The following is a 13,666-nucleotide window of genomic DNA, read 5'->3' as shown; positions in this document are numbered from 1 at the left end:
ACAGTGGGATCTGGGAAGACTTTTAGAGTGAATGGAAATTGAGATAGGTTTTGGTGGATGGATAGGACTTTTACAAGTTGAAAAAAATGAGATGGATCATCTGGGTTAGAGGAAATGAGCATGGTTCTCATTGTCCACTTTCTGGTTTCTGGCTCAAAAAGCCATCTCCTTCATCATGAGTAGGCATAATTCTCTGATGTCTGATGCCAGCTCTGCTTTCTTCAGAATGTGTTTAGAATGTCCAGTTCTTCATGGTCTCTCCTATCTGCTAGAACAATGCTAATTAACTTTGTAATCTCCCACATTCCAAGGGTACAGTATTTGACTTGCTTATCTTTGAGCCATTATTTCTGATATTCTCTGCTGCCATTCCTATGTCTTTTCTGTGGCTACCCTCTGGACACTTTCCTCCTTACCTCTGTAACTCTACCCTCCTTTTGTCTTGCCCCCAGATACAGTTACCATTACCTTCTTCCAGATTTTTCCAAGTTCAGAATTGTCTCCTATCCCTCTAGAACTATAATTGTCATTTCCCTGAGCATCCTGTAGATTTCTCTCTCCTCTGATGCATGGACATATGGCTCAGCTTTACAGAATGTTTCTCATCGACCCCACAGTCCTCTGTGCATTTACATAACTCATAAGGGTTTTTTTCCCCTTTTTAAAAAATGCATGATTCTCTATGGGAGGAGGAGAAAGAAGAAGTGTTTTTGGTTTTGTTTTACTTTTTAACAAAGTAAAACTGATTCATCATTGTTTGCTTGATCATGACAACACATAATCAGTCATGTAATTGATGGCTTTAAGATTATCAATTTTACACCACAAAATATTTCTTAAAATTGTGAAAGTTTCAGATTTTTAAAAACCTTGGTTGCTATGGGTTTATTTTTAAGTTTTGGAAAGTTTAACAATTTCTTCTTCAAAAACTTAAAATTTGTAGTTCTGATATTGTTAGAATTGAATTTAGACTGCTTATTGGAAGCAATTTTTTTAACCCAAAATTTCAGTTTAAAGATCCTAGTAATGAGATAGTTGCTCCTTAAATGAAGTCTGGAAGAAAAAAGTGCTGTACATCAAGAAGGCAAATAAAGGGGCACCTGGGTGGCTCAGTGGGTTAAAGCCTCTGCCTTTGGCTCAGGTGATGGTCCTGGGGTCCTGGGACGGAGCCCCGCATCTGGCTTTCTGCTCAGCCGGGAGCTTGCTTCCTCTTCTCTCTCTCTCTGCCTGCCTCTCTGCCTACTTGTGATCTCTGTCTGTCAAATAAAAAATAAATAAAATCTTTAGGGGGAAAAAAAAAAGAAGGCAAATAAAATCCTGAAGAACCCCAAACATCAAACTTGGAATGCGGCTTTCAAACAATGATAATAAATGAAGCATTATTAAGAGTAAGAGTATAGAGTTCGATCGGTATCGGGAGCGGAGAGCGGACCCCAGAGAGCCCTGAGCAGCCCCACCGCCGCCGCCGGCCTAGTTACCATCACACCCCGGGAGGAGCCGTAGCTGCCGCAGCCGGCCCCAGTCACCATCACCGCAACCATGAGCAGCGAGGCCGAGACCCAGCAGCCGCCCGCCGCCCCCGCCGTCAGCGCTGCCTACACCAAGCCCGGCACCACGGGCAGCGGCGCAGGGAGCGGCGGCCCCGGGCGGCCTCACATGGGCGGTGCCTGCCGGCGGGGACAACAAGGTCATCGCAACGAAGGTTTTGGGAACAGTAAAATGGTTCAATGTAAGAAACGGATATGGTTTGATCAACAGGAATGACACCAAGGAAGATGTATTTGTAACCAGACTGCCATAAAGAAGAATAACCCCAGGAAGTACCTTCGCAGTGTAGGAGATGGAGAGACTGTGGAGTTTGATGTTGTTGAAGGAGAAAAGGGTGCGGAGGCAGCAAATGTGACAGGCCCTGGTGGAGTTCCAGTGCAACGCAGTAAATATGCAGCAGACATAACCATTATAGACGCTATCCACGTCGCAGGGGTCCTCCACGCAATTACCAGCAAAATTACCAGAATAGTGAGAGTGGGGAAAAGAACGAGGGATCGGAAAGTGCTCCCGAAGGCCAGGCCCAACAGCGCCGGCCCTACCGCAGGCGACGGTTCCCACCTTACTACATGCGGAGACCCTATGGGCGTCGACCACAGCATTCCAACCCTCCTGTGCAGGGAGAAGTGATGGAAGGTGCTGACAACCAGGGTGCAGGAGAACAAGGTAGACCAGTGAGACAGAATATGTATCGGGGTTATAGACCACGATTCCGCAGGGGTCCTCCTCGCCAAAGACAACCTAGAGAGGATGGCAACGAGGAAGATAAGGAAAAATCAAGGAGATGAGACCCAGGGTCAGCAGCCACCTCAACGTCGGTACCGCCGCAACTTCAATTACCGACGCAGACGCCCAGAAAACCCTAAACCACAAGATGGCAAAGAGACAAAAGCAGCCGATCCACCAGCTGAGAATTCGTCCGCTCCCGAGGCTGAGCAGGGCGGGGCTGGGTAAATGCCGGCTTACCATCTCTACCATCATCCGGTTTAGTCATCCAACATGAAGAAATGAAGATGAAATTCCAGCAATAAGAAATGAACAAAAGATTGGAGCTGAAGACCTTAAGTGTTTGCTTTTTGCCCATTGACCAGATAAATAGAACTATCTGCATTATCTATGCAGCATGGGGTTTTTATTATTTTTACCTAAAGACGTCTCTTTTTGGTAATGACAAACGTGTTTTTTAAGAAAAAAAAAAAAGCCTGGTTTTTCTCAATACACCTTTAAAGGTTTTTAAATTGTTTCATATCTGGTCAAGTTGAGATTTTAAAGAACCTCATTTTTAATTTGTAATAAAAGTTTACAACATGATTTTTTCAAAAAAGTCAACAAACGGCAAGCACCCGTTAATAAAGGTCTTAAATAATTAAAAAAAAAAAAGAGTAAGAATATAACTCTTCTACTATTGGTAGGAATGCAAACTTGGGCAGCCACTCTGGAAAACAGTATGGAATTTCCTCAAAAAGTTAAAAATAGAACTACCCTACAATCTAGCAATTGGGCTATGAGGTATTTACTCAAAGAACACAAAAATACTAATTCAAAGGGATACATGTACCCCGATGTTTATAGCAACTTTATCAACAATAGCCAAATTATGGAAAAAGCCCAAGTGTCCTTTGGATTGATGAATGGATAAAGAAAACATGGTGTGTGTGTATACAGACGTATACACACATACACACACACTGGACTATTAATCAGCCATAAAAAGAATGAAATCTTGCCATGTGCAATGCTATGTTTGGAGCTAGAGAGTATTATGCTAAGCAAAGTAAGTCAGAGAAAGACAAATACCATATGATTTCATTCTTATGTGGAATTTAAGAAACAAAACAAAGGAGCAAAGGGAACAAAAGAGAGAGGCAACACAAAAAACACATTCTTAACTACAGAGAACAAACTGATGGTTACCAGGTTCCCAGAGGGGAGGTGAGTGAGGGGATGGGTTAAATAGGTGATGGGGATCAAGGAGTGCACTTGTGATGGGCACTGGGTTATGTGTGGGAGTGATGAATTACTATATTGAACACCTCAAACTAATATTACACTGTATGTTAACTAACTGGAATTTAAATAAGAACTTAAAAAAAGAATAAGAATACAAAGAAGACACACAGCTTTGGACCAATCTGGAAACATTAAAGAGTGTCTCTCCAAGTTTGAAGAAACAGTGTGCTCTTTCAAAAAAAATAATAGAAGAGCATGTGAGTGGCTTTACTTAACCTTTTAAATGAAAAGGAGAACTTTTTAGCAAGTGCAAAGAACAAGATGTTCTATTTTTCTTTTTTTTTTTTGAAAGAAAAATACATTTCTAATTAATTCAAGAGCAGCAGGAGTCTGCATTATTTTCTTTCTCTGCAACATTGCCTTTTATCAGCATGAGAAGTTTGTTGTGGTCTTTTCCACATACTCCAAAGGGTAGTCACCCTGCCGGGGATTAACAATTTTCCCCAACAGGAGGTACAGGATCGAACATCTACAGAATAGAATGTCAGTGTGCCTCCTGGGCTGTTGTCCACCTGAGTTTCTGGTCATAGAAAGAGTATCTTGAAATCACAAGCTGTGTAAGTATTCTGAAAATGTTAGAAAGGAACACTATGGCTTATTTAGAAATTCATGGCAGTGTAACCACCTGGAACCTTAACAGAAACCTGCCCGTTTCTTCCCTGGGTGGGTTGTCTCAGGTAAAACTGCACTTGTTGGGTCTCAGGTGATGACAGATTTGCAATGTACTCAACTCCAGAGCAATGGAAAAAATATACCATCAGGGGTTGAGAATCTGTGGTTATTGGCACCATGCAGTTGGGTAAGTGAACTAACTCATCTCTGTTTCCACTTCATCATCTGTGAGCTGTTTTTTTTTTTCTTTCTTTCTTTTTTTAAATGATCTTAACTTCAAAGAGTTGTTAGGAATATCAAATGGGATGTGGTAGCTACAAGCACAGATACTGCGGTTGAATCATTATTTATTTAGCTGACAAATATTTATTGACCCCTCCTATATATTAGGCATTCTGCTGGTTGACAATTAAAAGAGCCCCTTGTAGCACAGTGGAGGAGACACAAAAATAAACATTCAGTAAGCAAGTAGATGTGTCATTGCAAAGTGTGAGAGGGCTTGGTAGAAAAGAGTAAGGTTTACTGAGAGAATACTGGGAGAGAAGAACCTACTCTAGGTTGGACTGTCAGGGAGTTTTAGAGAGGTAGGCTGGCTTGGTCTCTAATGTGTGAATTTCAGGGTAGCCAAAACTTATTTTAAAAACTGGTTGGAGAATGACTGTGAAACCCAGCAGAAAATGTATCTGAAGTAGGCACGTATCTCATCTACCAACTCATGTGCAAGGGACGTAATACATTTTTGTTTTCTGTAGGTGAATTTACTTTGTGTTTTGTGTCCCCATTGTGCTGGGGATCTAAGCTAAGAGAATTTACTTTGTGTTTTATGCCTGAGGGTGAAGGGAGTGAAGTGTAATCTTTGTGAATCTGGGGGAAAAAATCTTTCTCCAGGGTTAAAACTTTCTCCAGGATTAAAACTTAGTCAGGGGGTACTCCTAGAGCACTCATGCCTTGGTAAGGCATGGGGGATATACCATCATCATTTAGGCACTGCTGAGATGCCTTTGTATCTTCTGACATTGAGTTCCTCCCTGGTTCTTAACACAGAGCCTCTTCAGGGCCACATACTCACTGGCCCATGTTCCTGGGGCTTTGAGGTGCTTATTGGGATGGAGACAACCCTTCCACACCACTGGAGGCTGTGGAACACTTTGCCTTCCTTCCTAAACCCATAGTCTTCTGCTGCATGCTATAGTCCTTCCTGATGAGATTTTGCCTGGGCTGAGGTAGAGGTGGGAAGAAGCAGAGGTAAGGTGGAGAGTCTGGGAGCCCATTTGCATCTGACCTTCCTGCACTCCCCTTTATCATTCCCCTCTTTACTCAAATCAGGTAATCTTTATCTAATTTCAGGATATAGGGGAGCTTTTCCTCTTATTCACTTCATATTCTTCTAAATATCTTGTGTATGACCAGCCTAGGCTTTTTAAAATTTAAGAGCCAGAAGATAAGAGCATTTTTCTGATCTCTCACTTCTCTGTAGCATGAATTCATCTACCATTTGGGGAGTATTATCTACCCAAAACCATTTCCCATGCTCCTTTGGTGGCAAAGCCCCAATTTTTGGGAGGGGGGTGGGATTTACCTGTGCCCTACAATGACTCGAGGCCTAAGCCACATCCAAGCTGGTCATGGCCCTAGTCTCCTCGCTGTTCACTAGTTCAAGTATAGACAGATGAAGTAATCCCACCAATGAGATACGAGAGGACATCTACTGTGGGCTCTAGAAGAGGTTTCCTTGTTTAATTTGGAAAGAGTTTGGGTCCCTAAAGATGCTGATGAACCACTGGGTTAATTAACTTGCAGCATTCTAACTCTGTATTCCTCACTAGTGTTATTTAATATGAGATAAGAAATCCCTTATTTTTTAATTTGGACTACCTGGGGTTTTCAGTCATTTGGAGTCAAAGCATCCTAACTGATAAACTGGGAAGGGCAAAGTTTATAAGAAAGTACAGGGGAAAGAAGTCTGATAATATCACTTCTGGTAATATTACTCATAGTAGTGAGGGAAAGAAGGATCCGGGGAAGGAAGGACTGGATCCAGTAACTAAAAAGAAATACTAGGTGATAAGAGACCCCAGTCTCCAATACTGGAGTACTATTTTTTCTCCTTGCACATGACTCATGACCTATATGTAGTCTGTATACATTCTTTTCACCTCTTTCTCTCATTCATTCACCCAAATACTAAGAAGTTCATGGCTTTTAGTGGATATGCATACACTCTTAAATTACTCATGCTTAGACCTATGTACTATACATTTATTATGTTGGAAACAGTTGTTCTGAATGCTTGTTGCAGTGACCATGCTCTTGAGCATAAAAGACAGGAGGAGGTCCCCATCATGGGATGGCAGATGTATACCATGTGGATGGTAGCAGAATATGTCATTCTAGAACGTGCTGTTTGGCATAAGGGTGATTTTCAGCTGAAGGCAACTGAGAAGAAGCAGATATAAGAAAAGTTCTCTGCTCTCCTCCTATTTGCCGAAAAGCAGGACATAAATATGTAAAGGTGTCACTACCCCTCTTTCTACTAGAAAAGAGAAGTTAATCACTGGAGATAATTCTAGACCCTATCAGCACAGAGACAACACCAGAGGAATGTACATAATGTTGCTAAAACTAGCCCTTATTTACCATTAGTTCCCCTATATATTTGCTTTCCCATAATTTTGTACCCCTGGAAGTTCAAAGTTCTTTTCCTTTGTCTTGGTACTTCTCTAAAAATTTACTGTTCCTTTGTTAAGATGTTATATAAGCCCAAGTTCTTCCAACCCCTTTGAGTTATTCATCACAAGGTGCCCCCATGTGTAATAAATTTTGATTTGCTTTTCTCCTGTTAATCTGTCTTTTATCAGTCCAATTTATAGGGCCCCAGCCAGACCACTTAAGATGGGTGGAGGAAAAAGGATTTTTTTCCTCACCCTATATGCATACTGTCATCCCTGTTTCCTACGCTAACCCATGGAAGGCATTACTAATCCATCACAGTGCTCTTTCCTGTTAAAACAGGATATGAGAGTGTCCTCAAGAAAGTTACTATGCACCGATAGGCATTTTCTAGAGAGAGGAAAATAATTAACTTCCTGACCTAAGCATCTAGGACCACAGTCAGAAATAAGGCCCAGATTGAAGCTAGTAGCAATAAAAGGGCCAGGAGAGTGGGAAGACCAGTACTGAACTGTACAACCAAAGATAAGGAAACTGATGTAGAAAACGTCATGACTTGGACCTTTTGAACTTAGTTGGCAGGGCTCTCAGCCTTCCAGAGGGGAGCTACCAAGACACTGAGGTGTTCAGTAAAAATTAACTGTATCCTTACCTTGAGGGTTTTTTCCCCCTCATTTTAATTGAGAAATAAAAGAATGACATCCTCTATCATTATAAGACGTAGATTTGCTGCAGTGACCAGAAGGCCTGAAAAACTATTACATTCTTTTATTTCTCTCTCTTCATAAGGTATTTGGATATAGTAATATTGTACCTTGGGAAGAGCAGGATCACGGCCTCACAATCTCTCTCTCTCTCTCTTTCTTTTTTACTGAAGTATAATTCACCTATGGTGTTATGGTAGTCTCAGGTGTATACAATATAATGATTCAATGATTTATACATTACTCAGTGCTCATTACCATAACTGTATTCATAATCCCTTTTAATTCACCCTTCTTCCCATCAACCTCCCCTCTGGCAACCACCAGTTTGTTCTCTGTATTTAAGGGTCTGCTTTTTTGCTTGTCTCTTTTTGAATTTGTTCATTTGTTTTATTTCTTAAATTTCACAAATGAGTGAACTCATATGGTATTTGTCTTTGTCTGACTTATTGTACTTAGCATAATAATACCTCTAGTTCCATCCTTGTTATTGCAAATGGCAAGATTTCATTCTTTTTGATGGCTGAGTCGTATTCTAGTGTGTGTGTGTGTCTGTACACATATATATCTCACATCATCTTTATCCATTCATCTATTGGTGGACATTTGAACTACTTCCCTAGTTTGGCTAATTTAACTAATGCTACGATGAACATAGGGTACAAATATCTTTTCAAGTTAGCATTTGTTTACTTTGGTTACATACCTAGTAGTGTGATTACTGGATTGTAGGGTATTTCTATTTTTAATTTTTTGAGGAACCTCCCTACTGTCTCCCACAGTGGCTGTGCCCACCAACAGGACACAATACTTCCTTCTTTTTTTTTTTTTCCAGATCTTGCCCATACTTTTTTCTTATGCTTTTGAGTTTAGCCATTCTAACAGATGTGAGGTGGTATCTTGTGGTTTTGAATTACATTTTCTTGATGATTAATGATGTTAAGCATCTTTTCATTATCTGTTGGTCATTTGTATGTTTTTGGAAAAATATCTGTTCACTGTCCTCTGCCCACTTTTAAAATCAGATTGTTTGGGTGTTTTGTTTTATTTGTGTGTGTGTGTGTTGAGTGTATAAGTTCTTTATATAGTTCAGATATTAACCCTTTAATGGGTATAACATTTACAAATACCATCTTCCATTCAGCAGGTTGCCCTGTCATTTCGTTAATGGTTTCCTATGCTGTGCAAAAGATTTTTATTTTGTTGTAATACTGATGGTTAGTTTTTCTTTTGTTTCCCTTGTCTGAGGAGACATCTTGACTGTATCTGGTGGAAACATTTTTACAAGCGGCAGACTCCTGACATGGTAAAGCCTTGGCAGGAGTTGAGGCTCTCAATTCTCAATAGTGTTTTAGCCATTTGACCAGACCACCCTGGAGAGGTGAGTGCATTCTTTTTGGACACTCTCCTTCCTCCCAGTGGCCTGGGCAGGTTTTCCATGGGCAAGGATTCACAGCATAGCTGCTGGGTATTTGTAGCCATTTATTATGTATTCCTGACTGCTCACATGTGGAAAAGCCACCCTGAAACGAGGATATACCTTGGGGCTCAAAGCACATCCCATTTCTCTTCCTCTGTCATCTCTGGTCTGCCTTAAAATAGTCTTTGCATAGTATTTGAGTAGTACCATCCAGACCTGTGAGGGAATAAGTTTTAGGTGTGCTTGTTATCCCTCTGCCTTTGGTTTGACTGTAATTCTTCAGCTTTGCTTTGCAAATGTGGCTTCATGTCCAGAATCAGACAGTTCAGTTAACTGTCCTGGAAGCCTATTTTTGCAGTGTTTCTGTTTGGATGTTGGAGGTGGGTGGGTGAGGTTGGAAAGCTGTTTGGAACAGTCGCAAATTGTATATGGCCATCATATATTCTTTGTCAAAAGCTCCTGGAGATCTTTTGTGCCTTTGCAAACTCTGATGGGACACAATTTGTTCAAAAGGCAGTGTTTCAGCAGGTAGGGCATTTGACGTTTTCATTCTTATTACTACTTATTTTAACTCTTTAGGCAGGGCTGGCTTCTGGCATAAGGAGAAGATGCTTGCTAAATAAGCTACTCTTTGAGAAATCCAGAAATAGGCCTGCCATAGCATCTTAGCCAACTTGTCTAAAAGTACCCCCTGCTTTGTGTAAACATGCCTCCCTTTAATATTGTGGAGGTGATGAAGAAGAGGCACAGTGTTCAGATGATCCTGATTTTTCCACCCACATGCTTCGAGATAATCAGGCAGGTCACTTCCCGTATCTGGGTTTCTCTTTCCCTGTACTCAGAAGGTGGGAGCTGCTATGTAAGTTCTCTTCCCATTGGCAGTCCGTTACTGTATGATTCCATCCAAGCTCAAGGCTTGCTCTTTCTTTCTTTTTTTTTTTTTAAAGATTTTATTTATTTATTTGACAGACAGAGATCACAAGTAGGCAGAGAGGCAGACAGAGAGAGAGAGGAGGAAGCAGGCTCCCCGCCGAGCAGAGAGCCCGACGCGGGACTCGATCCCAGGACCCTGAGATCACGACCCGAGCCGAAGGCAGCGGCTCAACCCACTGAGCCACCCAGGCGCCCAAGGCTTGCTCTTTCTTGAAGCCCTTCTTATTCATTCCACCTCTAAGTGATCTTTTCTCCTTCTGAGTCTATGCCATGTTGTTCGGTCCTCAGTCATTTGCATCATCTTGGATTGTTTCCTCTATTTTCAGTGTATGTGGGTAGTGTTGCTTGAGCAAAGTAATAAACTCTTCAAGGGTAGAGACTGTATTTCTAGTGCCTCCTAAAACATCACTGAATGATTCTGGGCTGATAACGGTATTTGGTTGGAATTGTTAAATAGCCCAGATTATTGTCTATTTCATAAGAAGATTATAATAATCTAATAATTCTGAATCTCTTCTTACGTAAACATAGTCAAATCTCAGGTTTTTTAGTTAATAACAATGATGATATTTCTGAGGCAACAGCTTTTAACAGTTTCCAGAAAATTTTTCCATTCATTATTTCACTTGAACACTTCTCAGAAACTCTGTAAAGAAGGTAGATGGTATCAATATGACTATCTCTATCTTATACATGATAAAATTTGAGTGCAACTTATTGACTATCATGCAAGTATTTAATAGATATGGGTCTGGAATCCAGGTATGATGAACCCAAGTTTGATGTTTTTTGCTTTGATGTTTCTTATGGATGATAAAAATCATTTATATGGATTACAATGAAAGGGACTTAAAATAAGGGATGGGAGAGGCACAGTATTGGCTTAGACTTTAAGAAACTTTAAGAACTCAGATTCTGGGCTTTTATTAAAGATTTGGGGTTAAATCTGCAATCTAGTTGTCACTAATTGCTAGTTGTGTGACCTTGGGCAATTTAAACTTTCTGGTCCTGACTTCTCATCCTTAATATGAAGATTACAGTAATACCACTCCAAAGAATTCTGAGAATTAAATAATGCACATAAATAATTTAAATGGCCTTGGCACATACATAGTGGTACTTCATAGCTATTAACTATCATGAGTGTCACTACATGACATTAGATCATTTGGCAGAGTAGCCTTAGATAACTACATTTGTGGGAGAGATTTGTTCTTATGCCATCAATATTTTTGATTTTTTAAATTATCCTAAATTGGCTAAATTAGGTCCTTATAGAACTGCTGTTATTATGAGCATGACTAACTATGGATCATGCAGACTCTTGTAAGAGGTTGAGAGAACTAATGGAAGGCATTCTTGGTGAACTCATTCCTAGTCTTGTGTATCTCCGTACTTCCCAAACTACTTCTAATGAAGGATCAGTTTTTTTTTTCTGTATTTCCATTTGTTAGAGGCTAATACTCCAGTAAGACTCAATGAAAATATTGAGGCAATGTTAACTTGATGTAAATGTTTCTCAGTGCTTACTCTCATTTTCTATTTTGATGACACTGTGGACATGCAGTTGCCATGCAGGGACAGTGCCAGAGAGGCACTGGTCTATCCAGAGTCCTTCTAAGCTAGCTTCTCCATGACCAAGGTATAGCAGGTCTGATTTTGGAGTGCTTCTCAAACCCAGAAGATAAACTCAGGTTGCAATATAATTGAAAAGTAGAAAATGTTTTGCTATTCTATCTAAAAGAAAAGTTCTCCAGAGACGCTGCTTTTCTGATAAAACATTTGTAGTCAGGCTTGGAAGTTTAATTACCTGAGAGTAAAATAAAAGATTCTAATTCAACAATGTAGCACAATTCATCCAGTAAAATTCTTTTTTTAAATTAGCATATAATGTATTATTTGTTTCAGGGGTATGGGTCTGTGAATCATCAGTCTTACACAATTTATAGTACTCACCATAGGACATACCCTCCCCAATGTCCATCACCCAGGCACCTTATCCTTCCCATCCCCTCCCCTTCAGCAACCCTCAGTTTGTTTCCTGAGATTAAGAGTCTCTTATGGTTTGTCTCCCTCCCCAGTCCCATCTTGTTTCATTTTTCCCTCCCTTCCCCCCAAGACCCACTACACTGCCTCTCAAATTCCTCATATCAGAGAGATCATATAATAATTGTCTTTCTCTGATTGACTTACTTCTCTTAGCATAATACCCTTTAGTTCCATCCATGCCATTGCAAATGGTAAGATTTCAGGTTTTTTGATGGCTGCATAGTATTCCATTGTGTATATATACTACATCTTCTTTATTCACTCATCTGTTGATGGACATCTAGACTCTTTCCATAATTTGGCTATTGTGGACATTGCTGTTATAAACTTTCGGGTGCACGTGCCCCTTTGGATCACTACATTTGTGTCTTTAGGTTAAAGACACAATTGTTGTGTCACAATTGTTGGGTCTTAGGGTAGCTCTATTTTCAACTTTTTGAGGAACTTACATACTGTTTCCAGAGTGGCTGCACCAGCTTGCATTCCCACCAATGGTGTAGGAGGGATCCCCTCTCTCCACATCCTCACCAACATCTGTTGTTTCCTAAGTGGTTAATTTTAGCCATTTGGGCTGGCGTGAGGTGGTATCTCACTGTGCTTTTGATTTGCATTTCCCTGAAGCGGAGTGATGTGGAGCACTTTTTCATGTGTCTTTTGGCCATTTGGATGTCTTCTTTGCAGAAATGTCTGTTCATCTCTTTTTTCCATTTCCTGACTGGATTATTTTTTCTTTGGGTGTTGAGTTTGATAAGTTCTTTATAGATTTTCATCCAGTAAAATCCTTAAAACGTATGGTAAGGAGGATGAAGATGAGGACTCACTGTTGGGTTAGCTGGTGGTAATTTTCTGAAGGATGAGCTGCTGGAAATTTTCTGAAGGATGAGGATGCTTGAAAGTATTGGGTTTTATTATTTAGTTTCTAATTTGGAAAGTGGAGGTGGAAAAAGATTAGTGAAATGCTGAGAGAACCAGGAATCAAAAGCCAAATGAGGCCAACTGTACTGAGAAGTATGAGGGAGTATCAGTATTGGTTTCATCATGGATTTGGTAGGATGGTGGGTAGGTGGTCTTTGTATTCTTATCCTGTGACCTCAAGCAGTTTTTACATGTTCACTTTATTAATTCAACAAAGTGACTTCCTAGTCTTTTTAAAAATGCATTACAGATCCAGGAATAAGCAAAGTGCCCAATTTACAGTCTTTGGGGGAAAACATATAATTTAAAATGTGTTTGTGGTGGAGAGTGATACTATGGGAGTGCAGATTAAGGAAGTCTAACTCAGTTTCTGAGGTCAAAGAAAGGTTTTCTTCAGAGGAATTATCCAGATGGAGGCAAGAACTTTCCAGGAAGAGGAAGCAACATATGCAAAGACTGTGAGGTGTGAGAGAGATTTGTGTATTTTTAAGGATCTGAAAGATGCCCAGGGTGGCTGGAGAAAAAAAAGGGGGGTACTTTGAGATGTGGCAGAACATACAAAAAATATTCATGAAGAGCCTTGTAAACCTTGGGTTTGGTCCATTACCCTGAGCACAATAGGAGCCCAGCACAGCACTTTGAACAGGAGTAAAAAGTGGGACAATGAGACTTGTATTATAGAAATATTACTTCGGCTATTGTGTAGAGAATTTGGATATTGTGAGTCCCCCTGGTTGACCACTGACAAGAATCTGAGCTAATCTGGCAATGGTAATTAAGGGTGGAGAGAAAGGGAGTGAACATA

At 40.4% G+C, this 13,666-nt stretch overlaps 1 pseudogene; it reads left to right on the top strand.

Moving 5' to 3' along the window:
- The first annotated feature begins 1,404 nt into the window (after positions 1-1,404).
- LOC122902041 lies at positions 1,405-2,915 on the top strand (annotated as a pseudogene).
- The last annotated feature ends 10,751 nt before the right edge of the window (positions 2,916-13,666 follow it).

This window comes from Neovison vison, chromosome 1 (assembly GCF_020171115.1).
Source record: "Neovison vison isolate M4711 chromosome 1, ASM_NN_V1, whole genome shotgun sequence".
In the NCBI taxonomy this organism is placed as follows: domain Eukaryota; kingdom Metazoa; phylum Chordata; class Mammalia; order Carnivora; family Mustelidae; genus Neogale; species Neogale vison.
This window is presented reverse-complemented; position numbering and strand designations above follow the sequence as displayed.